This window comes from Canis lupus, chromosome 29 (genome assembly GCF_003254725.2).
Source record: "Canis lupus dingo isolate Sandy chromosome 29, ASM325472v2, whole genome shotgun sequence".
Lineage (NCBI taxonomy): Eukaryota > Metazoa > Chordata > Mammalia > Carnivora > Canidae > Canis > Canis lupus.
Window position 1 is genome coordinate 41,407,715 of NC_064271.1, and position 19,571 is coordinate 41,427,285.

Consider the following 19,571-nt stretch of genomic DNA (forward strand, 5'->3'; position numbering starts at 1 on the left):
GCCCATTTCTGGGTTCTCTATTCTGTTCCATTGATCTATGTGTCTGTTTTTGTGCCAGTACCACACTGTCTTGATGACCACAGCTTTGTAGTACAACTTGAAATCTGGCATTGTGATGCCCCCAGATATGGTTTTCTTTTTTAATATTCCCCTGGGTATTCGGGGTCTTTTCTGGTTCCATACAAATATCAAGATTATTTGTTCCAACTCTGTGAAGAAAGTCCATGGTATTTTGGTAGGTTTTGAATTTTTGAATTGAACATGATAAACTGCCCTGGGTAGCATAGACATTTTTACAATATTTATTATTATACTTATTATTCCAATCCATGAGCATAGAATGTTTTTCCATCTTGTTACATCTTCCTCGGTTTCTTTCATGAGTGTTACCATAGTTTTCTGAGTACAGATCCTTTATCTCTTTGATTGTGTTTATTCCTAGGTATCTTATGGTTTTGGGTGCACCTCCTCTTTTTCTTTTGAAGCTTTGCTTGTTTGTTTGTTTGTTTATTTATTTATGACATGGAGAGAGAGAATGTGAGTGGAGAAAGGGGCAGGGGTGGGGGGAGACAGAGAGAGAGAGAGAAATCACAAGTGACTCCTTGCTGAGCACAGAGCCTGACACTGGGCTCCATGTCACAACCCTGAAATCATGACCTTAGCAGAAATCAAGAGTCGGTCACTAAACCACCTGAGCCACCCAGGCACCTCTCTCTTTTTTTTTTTTAAATGAGAATATAGTGCGGTTGTTTAGAACCTGGCTTTGAGCATGAATCCTGATTTAATCCATCATTGGCAAATGTGACCTTTATCAAATTATTTAATATTTGAAAGGCCCTGTTCTGTTTTCTGCAAAAATGGAGATTGTAATAGTGTTTACCTTATAGGGTTAAAGTCAGGGCAAAATGAGGTAATATATTTAAAGCCTGGCACATAGCATTTTATTGTATGAGTCCTTCATTATTGGATATTCTTGTTATTTCTAGTTTTTTTTTTTTCCTGTATGTAATGTTGCTAAGCTACACGATATAGTCGGTATCATCACTTTCGGTACCATTCAGTTATTGATTTGTGTGTCTCGTGCAATTACAAAAAGAATTGCTGAGACAGACTCACTCATTGTAGGTTGTCCCACATGGAAGTTTTTCCATTGATTTCTGAAACTTGGGACATCACTCAGATGTTCTCCTTATGCCCTCATATAGATTTAGTTATACTAAATGACCTTGCTTGGTTGCCATGGGAATTTGCTCTGTGTGATAACACTCTCTCATTTGCCCTCCACAAGAGGACATGGATGGAATGAAACCCGGCTGGATGGGGCTGGTAACAGAGCTGTATGTGACCTTCTGGGTGGGTCCAGAGGCTGGCTGGATCCTAGTCACCTCTGGCCAAGGGGTCAACCACAGCATTTTATGTGCATGGCCACTAGAGCCCTTTGAAGCTGGGTGCTGATGTGTGGGGATGGAACCACGTTGGGATTTAGGGTGGAGAGTCAGATATCCCTAGCATAAGGTGGGACGGATGAGGGGATGAGGCTAGCACAGCTTTAGATGGACTTGCTGCTGTTTTAGTGAAGATATTGACTTAGCAGGGTGTCTTTTTGTGCCCTGGTGATATCTTACACTCCCACCCCACTTATATATTTATTGAAACTATAATAACAATGAGCTAATATTCAAATTTAACAAAACTTGAAAAGTCGGACTTCAGCAAAATGCTATGGAGCTGCAGAAACTCTGAGCACTAGAGGGGTATGAGTTGCCACTCCAGCCACTTCAGAGTGCTCCTGTGTAAGTGAGCGTGTCTAGGCACACGCCGTGCGGAGACGCTCACACAGTGCTTAAGGAGACGTTCACGAGCATGCTCATTGCAGTGTTTTTGTAATAATAAGTTATTATTATGGGAGAATGGGTAAATAAACCGAAGCAGGTTTGTACAAGGCAATACCAGGAAGCAGTTAAAATGGATGAGTTAGGGCAGCCCGGGTGGCTCAGCAGTTTAGCGCTGCCTTCGGCCCAGGGCGTGATCCTGGAGACCCGGGATCAAGTCCCGTGTCGGGCTCCCTGCATGGAGCCTGCTTCTCTCTCCTCCTGTGTCTCTGCCTCTCTCTCTGTGTGTGTCTCTCATGAATAAATAAATAAATAAAATCTTAAAAAAAAATACAATGGAATATTATTCAGTCATAAGAAGGAACAAAGTTCTATTTAATGCTACAACATGGATGAACCTTGAAAACACTATGCTAAGTGAAATCAGCCAGATACAGTAGGACACATATTGTATGATTCCATTTATATTAGGTACCTAGAATAGGCAAATTCTTAGTGACAGAAAATAGATTAGAGGTTATCCGGGTCTATAGAGATAGGGGAACAGGAGTTATAGCTTAATAGTTACAGAGTTTCCATTTAGGGTGATAAAGCTTGGCAATATGTAGTGGTGATGGTTGCACACCTGAAAATAATTAATGTCACTGAATTACATAGTTAAAATTGCAATTTTTAAAATATTTTTTATTTTTATATATTACTAAAATTAATAATAATATATAGCAAAAAACTGAATTTTATACGTTAAGTGCATTGTATGGTATATGGCTTATATCTCAATAAAGCTGTTGGAAACACTGGTTGGCTATACTTCAAAAAAATAAAAAAATAAAAAAATAATAAAATAAAATGGATGAGTAGAGTTACATGTATCAGCCTGAATTACTTTAACAAACAACACTGAATTTAGAAAAGTGAGTCGAGGAAACATAGGTACTCATGCAATTTATATGAAGTCAAAGAACACACAAGTAATGCCATGTTCATAGATATGTATGCACTGAAGGTACAAACATGCATAGTCTGAACCCCAGGTAATAAGTGTTATCTCTTGAGAGAAGGAGCCTGGGATGGGGAAGAAAAGGCATTGCACTCTGGATGCTTATCTAAAGAAAATAAGAACTGAAGCAAAGATGACAAAACATTAAGATGTAAGGAGGGTGAAGTATGTCTGTATTATCTTTTTTATTTCTTATATAATTAAAATTACATAATTAATGATCACATATTCATGTTTTATTAAAATGGGGAGAAGAGGGCAAAGGGAGTTAACATATGACCACAATGAAGAGAAAGCCTAGCAATGCAAGGGAAAGTAAGTATTTATTGTAGCGCTGATGCCCGGTCCCGGGAAAACCATGCTAAATGCTTGCCCGTGGGTCCTTCCCATGGTGGTCTGTGGTAGAGACCTTCCTTTCTTACCTGCACAGTTAATGCTCTTTGCTCTTCTTTTTTTTAAAGAAGATGGTATTTATTTATTTGAGAGAAAGCGAGGGAGCCCGAGCAGGGGAGAGGGAGAAGCAGACTCCATGCTAAGTAGGGAGCTCGATGTGGGACTCGATCCCAGGACCCTGAGCAGGATCATGGCCTGGGCCGAAGGCAGACACGTCACTGACAGAGCCACCCAGACGCCTCTTTTTGCTCTTTTCACCAACTATGTGTATCTTGGAGATCACTCATCCAATAGCTTCTGGCAATTTTGTCTCAAGAAACCTCTGCCTTGTGAAGATAAGCACAACCGTAGCTTCTTCAACACTCAATTTTGGAATCACTGATCCCAGATACATGGGATGAGCGTTAAATACTAACTTGTAAAGACAGATTGTGTTCAGACCCCGATCAACCTTGGAAACAAAGCGTGTTTATATTCAGATTCGAAAAGCTCTTTTCCCATTTCAGGTTGTCAAACAGTTGAATATATTAATCTTGGGACCAGGGACAATGTCAGGGTGAACGTCTGTGAGCGATTCTCACCCTTTAAAGAAAAATGCACTTTTCATGGCCTTGGGCAAAGCAGGGATTCGGTGCTGTTGCTACTTTTACAAGCCACTCTGTGGAGACCGTGACTGCATCTTGGGGTTGCTGTTGAATCCAGATAATGTTAATTTTGTCCTCATTTGTATGCTATTCAGTTTTATCAAACCAAACATTTGTTAGTGATTTTTAGGAAGGCTGGTAAGATTGTGACTATTATTTATGAAAATGGGGGAAAGCTCCTTTTAAATTACCTGAATCTTTCTTTGAGCCAACGAAAGAAAAATAAAATTCATGAAGCAGTGAAGGGGGGCTTGATGGTTGAGCTACAGCCACCAGGTGTCTGGCCTGGCTCCGACAGAGGTTGTTGTGGGATCACAATGAGCCTGGATACACGGAGCGTGGAAAGTCCCTGATCCCTGTCATCACAGAATTTGGCTTATAGCCCACTCCCCTCAAAGATGGACGCTTCTGGCATTTCTGCTGTTGTTTTCTATTCCTGTTCCTCCACTGGGAGAGAAATACAATGGATTTTTGCTAGTATTTTCTAGAGCTGAATTTGGGAACATCACAGGACAAATTCCTTATGCAGGGTCTATGGGAAGAAAGGAACCTTCTTTATCAATCCAATTAATAGTTCAAATATCCCCTACACCTGCCTGTGTTCTCCTTCGTGGTGCTCATAAGACCTGGAAAGGACAGGAGTTTAGAAGTGCTAGCTGGGAGTCCTTTGTCCGTAAGCTTCTCGAGGGTCTCATGGTGGAGTTCACACACCGGCGTTAACGATGCCAAATTCACGAATTGGGTGGGACAGTTGAGAAGGGCTATGGGTTGTGTGACCAAAAGAATGTTTAACGAGAATGAACAATTATTGCCCCATAGTTTCAATTTGTTTAGAAAGCAGTTTCCTATCAAGTCAAATAAAGTCAAATACATACTTACTATAAAACGCAGCAATTCCACTCCTAGATATTTACCCAAGAGAAATGAAAACATATGCCACACAAGGCTTGTATGCGAATATTCACTGTAGCTTTATTCATAATAGCTAATAATTAGCAGCAGCCCACGTGCATGTGTCCATCACCTGGTGAGCAGGGGAGCACAACGTGGTGCATCCATGGTGCATCTGTGCATAGATATATTGTGGCACATCCATGCAGGGGATCCTATTTAGCAATACCAAGGAATGGAGGATGGATGGACAGCACAACATGGATGACTCTTCAAAGCATTCTTTTTCTTTTTTTTTTTATATTTTATTTATTTATTCATGAGAGACACAGAGAGAGGCAGAGACACAGGCTGAGGGAGAAGCAGGCTCCCTGCAGGGCACCCAATGCGGGACTTGATCCTGGGACCCTGGGGTCATGCCCTCAGCCGAGGCCAGATGCTCAACCACTGAGCCACCCAGGGGCCCCGCCAGAGCATTCTTCTGAGTAAAAGAAGATAGACAAAAACCATTGCATACCATATGATTCCATTTATATGAAGTTCTATGAAAAAGCAAAAGTTTAGTGACAGAAAGAAGATTACTGGTGGCCAGGGCTCAGGGATGGGAGAAGGGATTGACTGCAAGAAGCCAGAGGGAACTTTCTCAAGTGATGGAAATTTCCGATAGCCTGATTGCAGTGGTGGTTACATGACTAAATATATTTGTCAAAACTCATAGAATTGTATAGTGACAATGGATTATTTTACTGTGAGTAAATTGTACTTCAGTATAAAGCTGATTAAAATATCGAAGTAGGTAAAAAATAGTTGGCTTGTGAAAATGTAATGTCGAAAGAGAAAAGAGCAATCTTCTATTACAAATCAACATAAATCCCCTTTATATTTTATGTATTTTAGTTCTAGCTTTTGAGTAATGAGTTTTTCAGCCTCACCTTTTGCAGTGAGTGAACCTTAGTCCCTGGTAACTCACACTTGCTAAGAAGTCCTCCTTACACATCGTGTGGTTTCTCTCTTTGCTGCTGCTCATTTATGCTGAACACCTACCTGGAACGGGTCCTCCCTGACCCCCACCCCCGGGACTCCACCTCCTCTCTCCCCCACCTAACTCCCACCCACCCTTGGAGATCCAGTTTGGAATTCACCTTCTTTAGGAGGCTCTCCTTGATTTCTCCTCGCTCCTGCACGTTAGGACATCTCTGGGCAGCCCCGTCTGTATTTACCAGGTTATGCCACAATTAGCTCTTTATGAGTTCGTCTTACCATCTTTTAGAGATAAGGCACCATATCCTACACACTTTCTATCCCAAGTGCCCACTCCATTGCTGATGGTCAGTGAGTGCTGAGAACGAGTGAATGGGAGCGCCTCATGGAACCGTGGAGAGGCAGAGTGAGATATTGGGGAGCACGGAAAGAAGAGAAACTAGTAGGGTCCCAACCTCTCAGTGGTTGGAGTGACTTTGGACAAGTAGTTGAATGTGTTGGCCTTAGTTTTCCTGGGTAGACAGTGAGGGATATAGTCTTGTGCACTGGGTGGGCTTGCTGGGAGACCTGAGTGAGAGGATGTGTGTGGAAGTGCTCTAAGAGTAACACACTTTGCACACGTGTATCATCGGAGGAGTGTCATTTCTCGGTCCAGGGTGTAGCGATGCAGACCAAGCCAAACAGGTAGAGTCTGTTCACCTTCACCTGTTGACCGCTGAGCCTCAGCATTACAGTGGAAGGTTTACCTGACTCCCTGGGCATCTAGTTAGGACTTCCTGTTTGTGAGAGGCGGCCATAGACTCCTCAGATCCATTCACTCCGGTGTTGATTTTGTGCCGAAGCAACTGCCAACCAGTCTGTAAAAATTTTGAAGATGTAAGATTTTTGTAAAATAAGACTCCTGTCTTATTTCTCTTTGGGTCCTCTGAGTGCTTCATAGAAAGCATTGCACCCAGAAATGTTAAAATGACAAAAGAAGTGGAGCTTAACCCACAAGTAAAGGGGAATGTTACTCAGTTTGGATTTAGACTACAACATAGCTGTTAAGTGCTGTATTGTCATTCCCTCTGCTCAAAATAAAGTTGTTTCTTCCATCAAAATCCTAGAGAAGAACACAGGCAACACCCTTTTTGAACTCGGCCATAGTAACTTCTTGCAAGATACATCCACGAAGGCAAAAGAAACAAAAGCAAAAATGAACTATTGGGACTTCATCAAGATAAGAAGCTTTTGCACAGCAAAGGATACAGTCAACAAAACTCAAAGACAACCTACAGAATGGGAGAAGATATTTGCAAATGACATATCAGATAAAGGGCTAGTTTCCAAGATCTATAAAGAACTTATTAAACTCAACACCAAAGAAACAAACAATCCAATCATGAAATGGGCAAAAGACATGAAGAGAAATCTCACAGAGGAAGACATAGACATGGCCAACATGCATATGAGAAAATGCTCTGCATCACTTGCCGTCAGGGAAATACAAATCAAAACCACAATGAGATACCACCTCACACCAGTGAGAATGGGGAACATTAACAAGGCAGGAAACCACAAATGTTGGAGAGGATGTGGAGAAAGGGGAACCCTCTTGCACTGTTGGTGGGAATGTGAACTGGTGCAGCCACTCTGGAAAACTGTGTGGAGGTTCCTCAAAGAGTTAAAAATAGACCTGCCCTACGACCCAGCAATTGCACTGTTGGGGATTTACCCCAAAGATACAGATGCAATGAAACGCCGGGACACCTGCACCCCGATGTTTATAGCAGCAATGGCCACGATAGCCAAACTGTGGAAGGAGCCTCGGTGTCCAACGAAAGATGAATGGATAAAGAAGATGTGGTTTATGTATACAATGGAATATTACTCAGCTATTAGAAATGACAAATACCCACCATTTGCTTCAACGTGGATGGAACTGGAGGGTATTATGCTGAGTGAAGTAAGTCAGTCGGAGAAGGACAAACATTATATGTTCTCATTCATTTGGGGAATATAAATAATAGTGAAAGGGAATATAAGGGAAGGGAGAAGAAATGTGTGGGAAATATCAGAAAGGCAGACAGAACGTAAAGACTGCTAACTCTGGGAAACGAACTAGGGGTGGTAGAAGGGGAGGAGGGCGGGGGGTGGGAGTGAATGGGTGACGGGCACTGGGGGTTATTCTGTATGTTAGTAAATTGAACACCAATAAAAAATAAATTAAAAAAATAAAATAAAATAAAACCACACACAAAAAAAAGTTGTTTCTTGACTGTATCTGTCTGCTATTCCCCTGTAGCAGCCAGGGACGCTTGGCCTCATACATGTCGGTAATAATAATAATAATAATAATAATAATAATAATAAATAGAAATGTTATCCAGTTTTTTTAAGAAGGCTACATTTCATTTTTTTAAAGAAGGTTATCTTTCAAAATAAAATTGTAATTGAATCTCATTTTGAGAGTCTGCTCAAATAATTTATCACTGAAACTTTCCAAGTTTAAGCTAATAAGATGTTCCAGATCTTTGAGGGTCTTTGAGTATCTTTGTAACTCTTTATGACTAAAGAATTTCACTGTATCTAAGATCAATTTTCCACAAATCTTAAAATCTGAACTGTAGCTTATTATCAGTGTGGTATTCTTTATAGCATTTCATAGACATATTTATTTTAAAAAGTAATATTTTACCTTGATTATAGAAATAAGGGGACCGTGTCTTACTTTTAGGTAACAGAAAAAGCACTAGGCCCTTGATTCACTGTAACTGGCTAGACTTATCATTATTTTTAATTTTTACTAACCTTATTAATTTTTCTTAAAACAAAATGGGATAAAATCTAATTAGGTCTCTAAATTTTGAGGTGCATTAAGAATTCATCAAAATAATATTATGGTTAATATGGCTGTTTTCAGACACAGAATAAAAAGTAAATGAAATTGACAAGAAAATGTGAGATACTGAAATATTTTACCGGTATGTTATGCAAATATTTAAATTTATGAGATATAATAGAAAGCAAAAAGTCTATATTGTAGTCATTATTAATAACTGTATTTCTACTCCAAGGTGATTTAAACCTATGTTCTAATTTTGGTAAGCAATTTAAAATCATTTGCTGCCTTGTTGATTTAACCTTTCAAATATGTCAAGGGCCACTAACTTCTTGCAACATTTATAGATATTTATCCAAATGTGTTTTTGGTTAGGATGTGAAAATATTTGGGGAATAAATCCAATATTTGTGCTTATTTACTTTACATAAATCACATTTCCCCATGAGTGACGGTGTAAATGGGAGTAGGTAGAAAGAAAGAGGAACTTGAATATAAGCCAAATGTTTGCTTATGGGATTTATTTAGAAATCCATTAGTGACTGTGATAGTTGGAAGATTAACCCAATAACTCCTTTTCTTTGTGGATTTTTATTTTCATTTACCATTATATAGTCTTATGAGGCAATTCTCTTTGGAGTACCCAAAGAGAGATATTACATTTTTACTAAATGGATTCTTTTCAATATTCTACTATAGCACTATTTGCATTTAAGAACACTACTTTATTTCAGTATAGATTTTTTTTTTACACAGGTATTTTTCTGTTTATACTCTACCCTCATCCCATTAAAGAAAAAAAAAAAGCATCATAACCTCTCAGACTTTCATATGCTTTCAAGATGGTTTGGCATCTTTACTGGGTTATATGCCTTAGCAAAAATATTCCCCAGCCATTCATCTTTAATTACATTTAAATTTACATTAAAATTTAAAAGAATTAAAAGCACTTTAAAAAGCGGCATGTCTATTCACTAAACAGCATGTATTAATTTATAACTGTTTATTGAAATAAATGTGGTTAGTCTATGTCTCTTGCCTCATGCATAATAAAGAACTTCTCTTTTTGAAAGTAATTGCTGTAAAATATTGCTTGAGGGGTTGAAATGCTAGTGTGATTGGGAGGTAGTATCGTTGCTCTTGGGCAGACTGTTCTGAACGTCTCAGGTGCAGCCATGAAACTGGGTCAGGGGGGTTGAGGTCAGGGAATGACAGGTGGTTAGGAGGGCTCCTTAGATAATGAAGTCCTTGAGAGCAGGAATGGGGTCTTGATCTTTTAAAAATCCTAAGGGCCTGGGGCAGGTCCATTCACAGGGGAGGAAAGGACAGCGCTGCGGCCAGAACAGCCAAGACAACAAACAGATCCGAGCTTGATCTTAGAAAATACTGAGTCCCTCTCAAGGCTTTCTTCTCAAGCTGAGCTGGTATCTGCTACTTCTTCTCTTCATAAAAAAAAACGACATATTCATCTTAAAGAAAGCGAAACTGTTTGTCATTAAGCCTGACAGTGATTTGGGCCCTCATTCAAGTGGAAGAGTTCTTCCTATGATTTCGGTCCTGTGGGGTGAGGTCAGAAGGAGGTGGTTGTAACACAAGTTGTGATTCCGTTTTGTCCTTCTCCTACTCGTAAACCTCCACTGTTCCCCCCCTTTCCCACAGTGACAATAAGGAGAAAGTCCAGATACTTCAGTGTAGGTGGCAGGTGGAGGCCTTCTAGAATTTGGCTCCAAACTACCCGTAACTTTTACCATCTTCCAACATGAACCTCAGTGCAGCTCAGCCGTTCTCCTATTTGATCAAGAGATATTCTAGGCACTTCTGATGGAAAAGCAGAGAAAAAACTAAGACCGGAAGTGGGTGAGGCCTGGGGATTGCTGGCAGAGATGAGCATCCAAGCATCCAAGCATCCAGGGGGACGCGGAGAGCAGTGGTGCTGCCCACACTGACAAGCTCTCCACGGTGCCTTTCCAAGGTGGGGGGAACACCATGCGTGTCTAGGTGACTCTGTTCCGACCATGTGTTATTTCTTGATCCCGGTCTGTCATTTTACTTACAGATCAGGACATATTCTGGGAGTTGGCGGATTAGATTCTGGAAGAAGGAATCCAACCCAAAAGACAAGTAGGAATTAGGTGAGAAACTCAGGATGCCAGACTGTCACTCTGGTGTTCAGGGCTGGACTTGAGTCCTTGAGGAAATTACCAAGAAAAACAGGGCCTGGGGGTATGTGGTCAGACTGGCGTCAGGAGTGAGGGATGGAGGAGGGGCGGTTAGGAAGATGGTGGCTCACGCCGGCACCCAGGACCGTTGTCACCCCTGGCATCCAGGCGGCAGATCAACGCATTGTACCATTCCACCCTATAGGTGAGCGGCTTTAGATTCTGGCAGCTGGACAGGGCAGGTTCGTTCAGGATTGACATCCTCTTGCTCCAGATCCTACAGGCACTAAAGCAGGCCTCTCTATGATATTCGGGTGGCCATATATTGCATGTGAGTAATGATTTCATCGCTTCCAATTAATCTGTTGCTTCGGCCTAAAAAAATGTCTTATATTTATTTTTTGCTCTCTTTAGGTCTCAAACAAGGTATCACACACTTCTTGAAGGAGTAATACATTTTTGGTCGTTATTCTATTTACCACCTAAATCGAGGATGAGACCAGACAATAGACCTGATTTCATTTAAGTTGGCTTTAATTTTTTAATGGACATAAAATCAATCTGTTGGTTTCCTTAAGCTCTATTCCCCCACCCCACCCGACCCCACCCCCATCAGTGAAATACAAAACTACAGGGACTCTCTATTGCTTAGACTGTGGATGGTGAGTGCTGTGGAGGCAAATAAGCGCCTCGTCATTCTGATTATTTTGGAGACAACACATAGAAAGACTAGAAGCTGGAAAGCCAAAGATTTTTCATGCAGAACTGTGAAGGAACTCTGCATGGATGCATGCTCCAAGGGGGCTTTCATTCTAAGTCAAGAAATTTAGGCTACATGGAGGGGAGCAGTCAGTTCACTTTGTAAAATTAGTTGTTAGGGCTATGTAAGGGTTAATGAATGAACTACACTAGCCTGAATCTAGATATGTGCGTTTGTATAGATCTTGCTCTCAGCATATACGTTATTTCGGTAAATGATTTTTTTAAAAGATTTATTTATTTACTAGTATCTGGGGATCCCTGGGTGGCGCAGCGGTTTAGCGCCTGCCTTTGGCCCAGGGCGCGATCCTGGAGACCCGGGATCGAATCCCATGTCGGGCTCCCGGTGCATGGAGCCTGCTTCTCCCTCTGCCTATGTCTCTGCCTCTCTCTCTCTCTCTCTCTGTGTGACTATCATAAATAAATAAAAATTTTAAAAAAAGATTTTATTTATTTATTCATGAGAGACACAGAGTGAGAGAGAGAGAGAGAGAGGCAGAGACACAGGCAGAGGGAGAAGCAGGCTCCCCGCAAGGAGCCTGCTGTGGGATTTGATCCTGGATCCCGGGATCATGACCTGAGCTGAAGGCAGGTGCCCAACCGCTGAGCCACCCAGGCATCCCCCAGTACATGATTTTTAAATATTCTTTCATTCAATGAATAGATGTACTGAGTACCTGCTTTATGCCAGCGATGTGCACATGCTGTTGGTACAGAAACGAGGAATGTATAGTTGCTGATATCGGGGCTTACAGCCCTCACAGGCATCATAGGATTCACTGCGGGAATACAAAGATGAGTCCTGAAGCAACTGCTGCATCAATTTTTTTTTAAAAAAGTATATTTATATAATAGAATATTATTTGGCAATAAAAAGGAATGAAATATTGATGCATGTTAAAATATGAATGAACCTCAAAAACATCAGGATAAGGGGAAAAGCCAGTCACAAAGGACTGCATTTTGTATGATTCCATTTACATAAAAATGTCCAGAATAGGCAAATCCATAGAAACAGAAAGTAGATTAGTAGATTGGAGGTGGTGGTGGCACATGTGGAATGGGATGTGTCTGCTCATGCTGCGGTGTCTGTCTTGGGGGTGATGGGACGTCCTAAAATTTATTGTAGTGATGGTTGCATACCTCCGTGAATACACTAAAAACTACTGAATGGTACACTTTAAATGGGTGAATTGTATTGTAAGTGAATTTAATCTGAATAAAGCTAGTAACAACTAAAGCCAGGGAAAGAGGGAAGGAGTAAATAATGGAAGGAGAAGATAGATCGTTCATATAACTTGCCCATGAGAGGAAGTAGAGAAATGGGAGAGTGACAAAGGGATGTGTTTTATTTCTATATTGATTATCTAATTTATACAATAGTTTTAAGTTCATGTTCTCATTTCATCCTCACAACATGGCTGTGAATTTATTATGTAGATAAAGTGCTGGAAGCTTGGAGAGCTTAAGTGACTTGCCAAAGAACGTACAGCTTAATAAGCAGCAAAATGGGTAATTAATTAAACTCAATTTTTTTTTTAGGAAAGCAGAGCACAAGTTGAAAGATTGACTCAGAAAAGAGGGGCGATGCCTACTGAGGTAGGAGAGTAGGAAGAAAGACGACATGAGGATATGGATACTGAGAATTCTCTGATTCCAGAAACTCTCCTCATTCCAACTCACATTTTTTGCACGGCTTACTTTTATGCTTTTGTTGGCTAATGTATTAATATATTAATGTAATTTTTTGGCTAATATATTTGTAGACTAGTTAAATATTTACATATTAAATTCTTTGAGGACAGGGAAATGCCTGTGTCTTTCAGATCCTTTCCAGTACGTGTGGGGCCTTGATTACCCATTTATTTGCCTGTGTTGGGCCACTGTATTCTGAAGAAAATCAGAGCTCATTGGCTACCAACCAGAAGTATGGTGGTCACGGATCTGAGCATGTGTTCTTGTTAGTCTTACTTTTGTAAGAGGGTATCGATGGTCTCGTCAATGTGGATTGTCCTGCTGCGAATTGACAATATGGAATACGCATTCACTCTAAGCTTTTGATAGAGCGTCTATCCTTAAACTCTGTTTTTAAATTCTCATCAGATGGTTCTTTTTTTTCCCCCATTGTACCCCTCTTTCTGTCCACACATCAAATCACTCAGCAAAACCTATTGCTCCTGTTTCTAAAATATATCGCGGATTCATTCACTTTTCTTCCTTTATGAATTAGGCCAGGCCACCCTCATCGTTGTCCAGGTCTTTCCTTTCAACCAGTCTCGCCTCTTCAAGGCTCTCCCTTCTCTACGCTGTGGCTGCAAGACCTGTATTCTTTATAGGAACATTCTATCTTATGCCTCTTTGCATGTCCTCCTGCCTAGGAAAATTATCATCACAAAGAGCTAGCTTTTAATATACGTGTAAAAAACTCATTTAGCAAATGTCTGAGGGACAACTGTCTGCCACACACACTCTTCCATGGGCCATTGAACAAATTCTAACTCTACCGTGACCCACAGGTCCTGTGGGATATGGTCCTTGCCTTTTTCTCAGACTTTATTGCGTTTTTTTGCCCTTTCTCACTAGACTCCAGACAAATGATCTTCCTTCAGTTCCTTGGAAAAATCGTCCTGCCTTAGGGCTTCTGGAAGGAGTACTCTTGTCATCACTCTTCTTAGTGGGTAGCCGCTCCGCATAATCTTTCAGTTCTCAGTTTAAATATCTCCAAATCCAAAAGAGGGTTCTGTCCCCTTCATGCTTTAGTTGGGTAGGAATGATGGGAAGCGCAAAATAATAGTAGTAGCTTAAGCAAAATAGAAGTTTCTTTCGCTGTCATATAAAATTCTAGGTAGTTGTGCTTCATGGGTTAGGAACCCAGACTCCTGCCCCAGTGTTCCTTTTCAACTCTACTTCATGGCAAGATGGCATTTTCCATCTGCATTTGAGTGACCAGAAAGGAGTCAAGGGGAAGATAAACATGTGCCTCCCCCAATAAGTAACATGGTCATACCTCGCTACAGAGAAATTGAAAAGCGAGGTCTCTTCTTTTTGTTTTGTTTTGTTTTGTTTTTTTAGGTAGTTATGTTTCTATCAGGATTAAAAGGTTCTATTACTGAGGGAGAGAGAGAAAGAGGATATGAGAGAAAGGAACGATGCCTCCATATATTCTACTCCTGCTAGAAATGGACTCTTACCCATTATCATATCACATAGCATTTTCTTTATGATGTGACCCACCAAATAACTTTTTTGTTAGTAATTTTGTGCTTTTCCTGAGCAACTGGTTTGTATTTCTATTTTGTGCCTAATTATGTTTCATTCTTTGCTCTGTTTGCCAGGCAATTTGCAGCTAAATTTATAGTCCTCTCTAGCAACGGCACATACCTTATGACATGTATTTTCTTCTGTGATATTAACCATGATATTATTTTACTGCACCTGCATTCTCTACATTCTTCATTTATTTCTACATTTTTTATTTATTTATTTATTTATTTATTTATTTATTTATTTATTTTTTAAAGATTTTATTTATTTATTCATGAGAGACACAGAGAGAGAAGCAGAGACACAGGCAGAGGGAGAAGCAGACTCTCTGCAGGGGAGCCTGATTCAGGACTTGATCCCAGGATCCTGGAATCACAACCTGGAGTCACAACCTGACTCCTGCCTGGAGTCAAAGGCAGACACTCAATCACTGGGCCATCCAGGTGCCCCTCAATGTATTTTTATAGGTCTCAAATGATTTTGGTAATAAAGTTGGAAACAATTAAATTTCAAGTGTGAATAAATAAATAAATAAATAAATAAATAAATAAATAAATAAAATACCCTGTGTTTAATGAGGATTATGAAAGTACCTATATCATAGAGTAGTTGAAGGAATCAGGAGTTACTGTAAGTAATACATTTAGAGCAGCGTCTGGTGTACACTAAGAACTACATAAATGTTTGCTCAGTATTCTTATTTTAATTAAATCTTTTCTGAAGTGACCACCAAGTAAGTCCACTTGAAGAGACAGTCCTAGGAACACTCTCAAAGTAGGTTGAATGAAGAGGGAAAGGATAAGCATATATATAAGGGCCACTCATCAACAGTTGTTCTGTATCTGCAGATTCTAATCTGTGTAGCAGCTAGCAAATGCATTGTGCTGTGTAAGAAAATATGCTAAAAACCTTAGAGATGATTTCTAAGACAGTTCATGTCTGGTAGCTTGGCATCTTGTAGACACAAACATATGAATGACTAACTAGACTCATCACCAGGACTGTTGCTCTCTCTGTACCTTTATCCAAGTTAGGGATAGAAAGTTTCCATCAGATAGATCTGGGTTTCAATCTTAAATCTGCAACTAACCAAACTCTGTAACCTCGGTCAAACCTCAGGTTTCACCTCAGAAAACAGGAACGACAATACCTACCACACAGGGAGGCAAGGATTGCATGAAACAATGCATGTAGTTAGCACAGTGCCTGGCCAGAGTATGCTATAATAGTGATTCCTGCTATCATCAGTTTCATGCAAATCTTCTGAACTGAAGAATTATTACCTTTCATTTCTTGGAATTATTTTGAGTACAGACAAACTTGATTTTATTTTTTTTAAATATTTGGAAACCCTGTCCTACAATTTGACGAGAAGTCTGCAAATGTTTACATTTTTACTTTTCCATCATGAAGTTGTAGGAAATAGTGGCTTCTCAGATATGGTTCAAGGGTGATCAGTGGCCCACCGGGGTTCTTGGGAACCCTGCAAGCTATGGGTTCCTGTTGCATTAATTTTCCTATTACCATAGCATTTCTGCTTGAGTTTCTGGTATGGATTAATAAACTATCAATGATGTTAAATGGGTGCCTGTTTTTTATTAATTGGTAGTTCTTCAGAAGCTCATCAGAAACTTCCCATTCATGTTGTTGAATTCAAATGGTTGGGGATGAATGGCCGGAGAGGCTCTTTACTCTGCCAAAGTGGATCATGAAAAATATGGTCTATTCAATACAGCAAACATACGCTGAATTCAGAATGTGGGAACAGCACTGTACTACATATTGTGACAATATCAAGAGCTCGCTCCTGCGTTGGCCATCTGTTGTTTGTTACCCAGAATCCATGTTCCCTCCGTCTGGGAGTAGGTGGCCTTCACCCACTCCCAGCTGTATGGTTTGGCTGGGATTGGCCCCTTATCCAAGTCTAGAGGTGGGCTTTGCTTGGCGTAAGGTGGTCAGCACATCCCATACCCAAGACCATAGTTTTGAATTCAGAGTGGGCATGAAACACATGGTTTTAAACAGATTTGTTTCCTGAATCTTCTGGAAAAATGAAGTTTTCTCTTTTTTTTCCTGTGGGAACTTCTGGAAGAGACATTCCCTCTTTTCTCGGGCGGTATAATAAGGATATGAGGTCTGGGGGAACATGGAACAATGAAGGGGCAAAGCACCACACAGATTTTTAACTTGAAAACGGGGCAATAACAGGAGCCAGGAACTATCTAATGCCAGCCCATCTACTCATCACATTTTGTTTTGTTTTGTTTTGAGTAGGCTCCACCCCTAGCATGGAGCCCAGCACAGGGCTTGAACTCATGACCCTGAGATCAAGACCTAACCTGAGGTCAAGAGTCAGACACTTAGGCGACTGAACCAGCCAGGTGCCCTGCCAACACATTTCCTTAAGCCATTTGGAAATTTCCTTAAGCCAATTGGGATTTTCTATCATTTGTAAGTGTGAAAATCCAAAAGTCGTTTGATCTCAGCAGTTAGAAAAAAGATTTGTCATAGCTGCAACCAGAGTGTTACAATCATTCTAGAATACTGATTCACATGTGTAAGAAAACTTGATATAGGAAGAAAAAAAGAAAACTTGATACAGGGACTAAAATTATTATGGAAACAGAATTAACCAATGGGGAGTATTCATTGATATGCCTTGAGAGGAGGGATTGTATCTGTCTTATTTACTTTTGAGTCTTCTAGGACCATTCTTAGCACATAATTAAACTCTCATCGTATGTTGATTGAATGTGTGAGCTCAATGCTCTGCTGGAGTCTGTGTTTCCCATATAAAGGAGACCTTCCCCACTGGAGCATTCCTGATTACAGGCTTTACCGGCCATAAACTTTCTTTTGAACATATTTTTATATACTTTTAGTCAGTAAATTGTTTTTTTTTTTAGGGCAGCTTAGGTTCACAGTAAAACTGAAGGGAAAGTATAGAGAGTTCTCATATACTTAGTCCCCACCCACAGGGAAATCTCTCACTCTATCCCATTCCACATGGTACGTTTGTTATAATTAATGAACCTACACATTGTCACTCAAACCCGTAATTTACACTGGGGTTCAGTCTTGGTGGTGTACATCCTACGGGTTTTGCCCAATGTATGATGATACGTACCTACCATTATAGCATTGTACAGAATAGTTTCATTGCCCTAAAAATCCCGCTGTGCTTTACCCATTCATTTCTCTCTCCCTCACTCCTGTCACCCACTAATCTGTGTACTGTCTTCGTAGTTTGCCTTTTCCAGAATGTCATATTGGAATCATAGAGTCTTTTTATATTGATTTCTTTCACTGAAAAATATGCATTTAAGTCTCCTCCTTGTCTTTTCATGGCTTGATAGCCAATTTCTTTTAAATGTTGAATAATATCCCACCGTCTATAAGAAACACAGTTTATTTATCCACTTACCTAGTAAAGGAAATCTTGGTTGCTTCCAAGTTTTGGCAGGTTGAGAACGGAGCTGCTACAAATATCTGTGTGCAGTTTTTGGATGTAAGTTTTCAAATCTTGTGGGTAAATAACCAATGGGTACAGTTGCTGGATCATACGGTAGGAGTTTAGTTAGTTTTGTAAGAACCTTCTGAAGTGGCTGCACCATCTTGCATCTCCCGCTCCTTATCCTCGCCAACATTCGGTGTTGTCGGTGTTTTGGATTTTTGCCATTCTAAGGGGGGCGTCAAGTCATCTCACTGTTTAATATGCAATTCCTTGATGATACATGATGTCGAACAAAGTAAATGTGGTTAATACCCTTGTGCTTAAGTCTCTCTTGCTTAAACTGCGCGGTGATGGCTTTGAATTGTAATTGTAATGGGATCGACGTTGACAGTTGGATTTGTGTCCTTCCAGCCGATGGACTTTAATAAATAGCATCAGGAGATTTTTCGTGTAAAATGGTTCTGATATTTCCATCATGTCTTTAGAATCTCCTAGTGGCAAATTGCTGTGTCAAACTGAATTATGAAAGTGAGTCAGGTTTCTTCTTATTGAGGACAAAAATTCCGTTTTGTTATGGTATTTTCCCTCCAAGTTTTGCTTCTCTAAGAACAGCATCGGAAGTTAACATTTCAAAACATAGCTAAATGGAAAAGCCCGTTTTGGAATGCCAAGCTGTCATAGAGTTATTTTTTTCTCTCTGATATAACACTATAATAACATTATTTTGTACCTGATACAAACATAAGCACACCACTTCCTATCATTTTTGCTCTTGGTTTTTGGAGATGGAATTTAGAGGGAAAACACATTCAGATATGAAATATTGAAATCTATTGAAACTGTATAGAATTATTTAATACTACAACAGGGCTGCTTGTTTCTTTTAGAAGTGACATCAGGTGGGTTTGCTAACCGAAGCCGCCGAGACTGTATTTTAATGATCTCTAGGGGTTCTCTCTTATTTAAAACTCTTTGTCATTTGGTCTGCCTGTGTTAAATCACCGACACTCGCTAAATTCTTTTTCAGATTTGTTGGTTTTCTACCATTTGCTGTTGATCACTTGATCACTTTGATGTGTGATAGGACGAAGGAAGTACTTACCTCATTTTCACTGCACAGTCTTCCCTAAGATATTAAATATATTCATTCTATATTTTATCTGTCATCAGCTATAGATTGTGAAATACTCTGATAGAAATTTTAAATTAGGGGCTCCTATTTTAGTCAGCTCTCACTCAGTATTGCAGTAGTAACAAATAGACCCCGAATTTCTATGGCTTGGAGCCCCTAAGATCTATCTTTCTTCCTTCCTTCCTTCCTTCCTTCCTTCCTTCCTTCCTTCCTTCCTTCCTTCCTTCCTTTCTTTCTTTCT

General features: G+C 40.1%; 1 protein-coding gene and 2 long non-coding RNA genes across 8 annotated transcripts in view; 2 read left to right on the forward strand and 1 right to left on the reverse strand.

Annotated features, from left to right (window-relative positions):
* Window positions 1–12,262, reverse strand: part of LOC118352820 (uncharacterized) — a 43,093-nt gene extending 30,831 nt beyond the window's left edge. Inside the window, exons 1-2 of the long non-coding RNA XR_004810601.2 lie at window positions 12,158–12,262; window positions 6,488–6,598 (exon numbers count right to left, since the gene is read on the reverse strand). This is a non-coding gene — a long non-coding RNA (uncharacterized LOC118352820). The remainder of the gene's footprint in view (window positions 1–6,487; window positions 6,599–12,157) is intronic.
* The window catches only part of CPQ (carboxypeptidase Q), a 402,483-nt gene that overhangs the window by 105,815 nt on the left and 277,097 nt on the right, over window positions 1–19,571 (forward strand). The gene's annotated exons all lie outside the window — the stretch shown is intronic.
* Window positions 10,188–13,573, forward strand: LOC118352819 (uncharacterized). The gene is made up of 3 exons (XR_004810600.2): window positions 10,188–10,694; window positions 10,927–11,052; window positions 13,023–13,573. It is a non-coding gene; the product is annotated as an uncharacterized LOC118352819 (long non-coding RNA).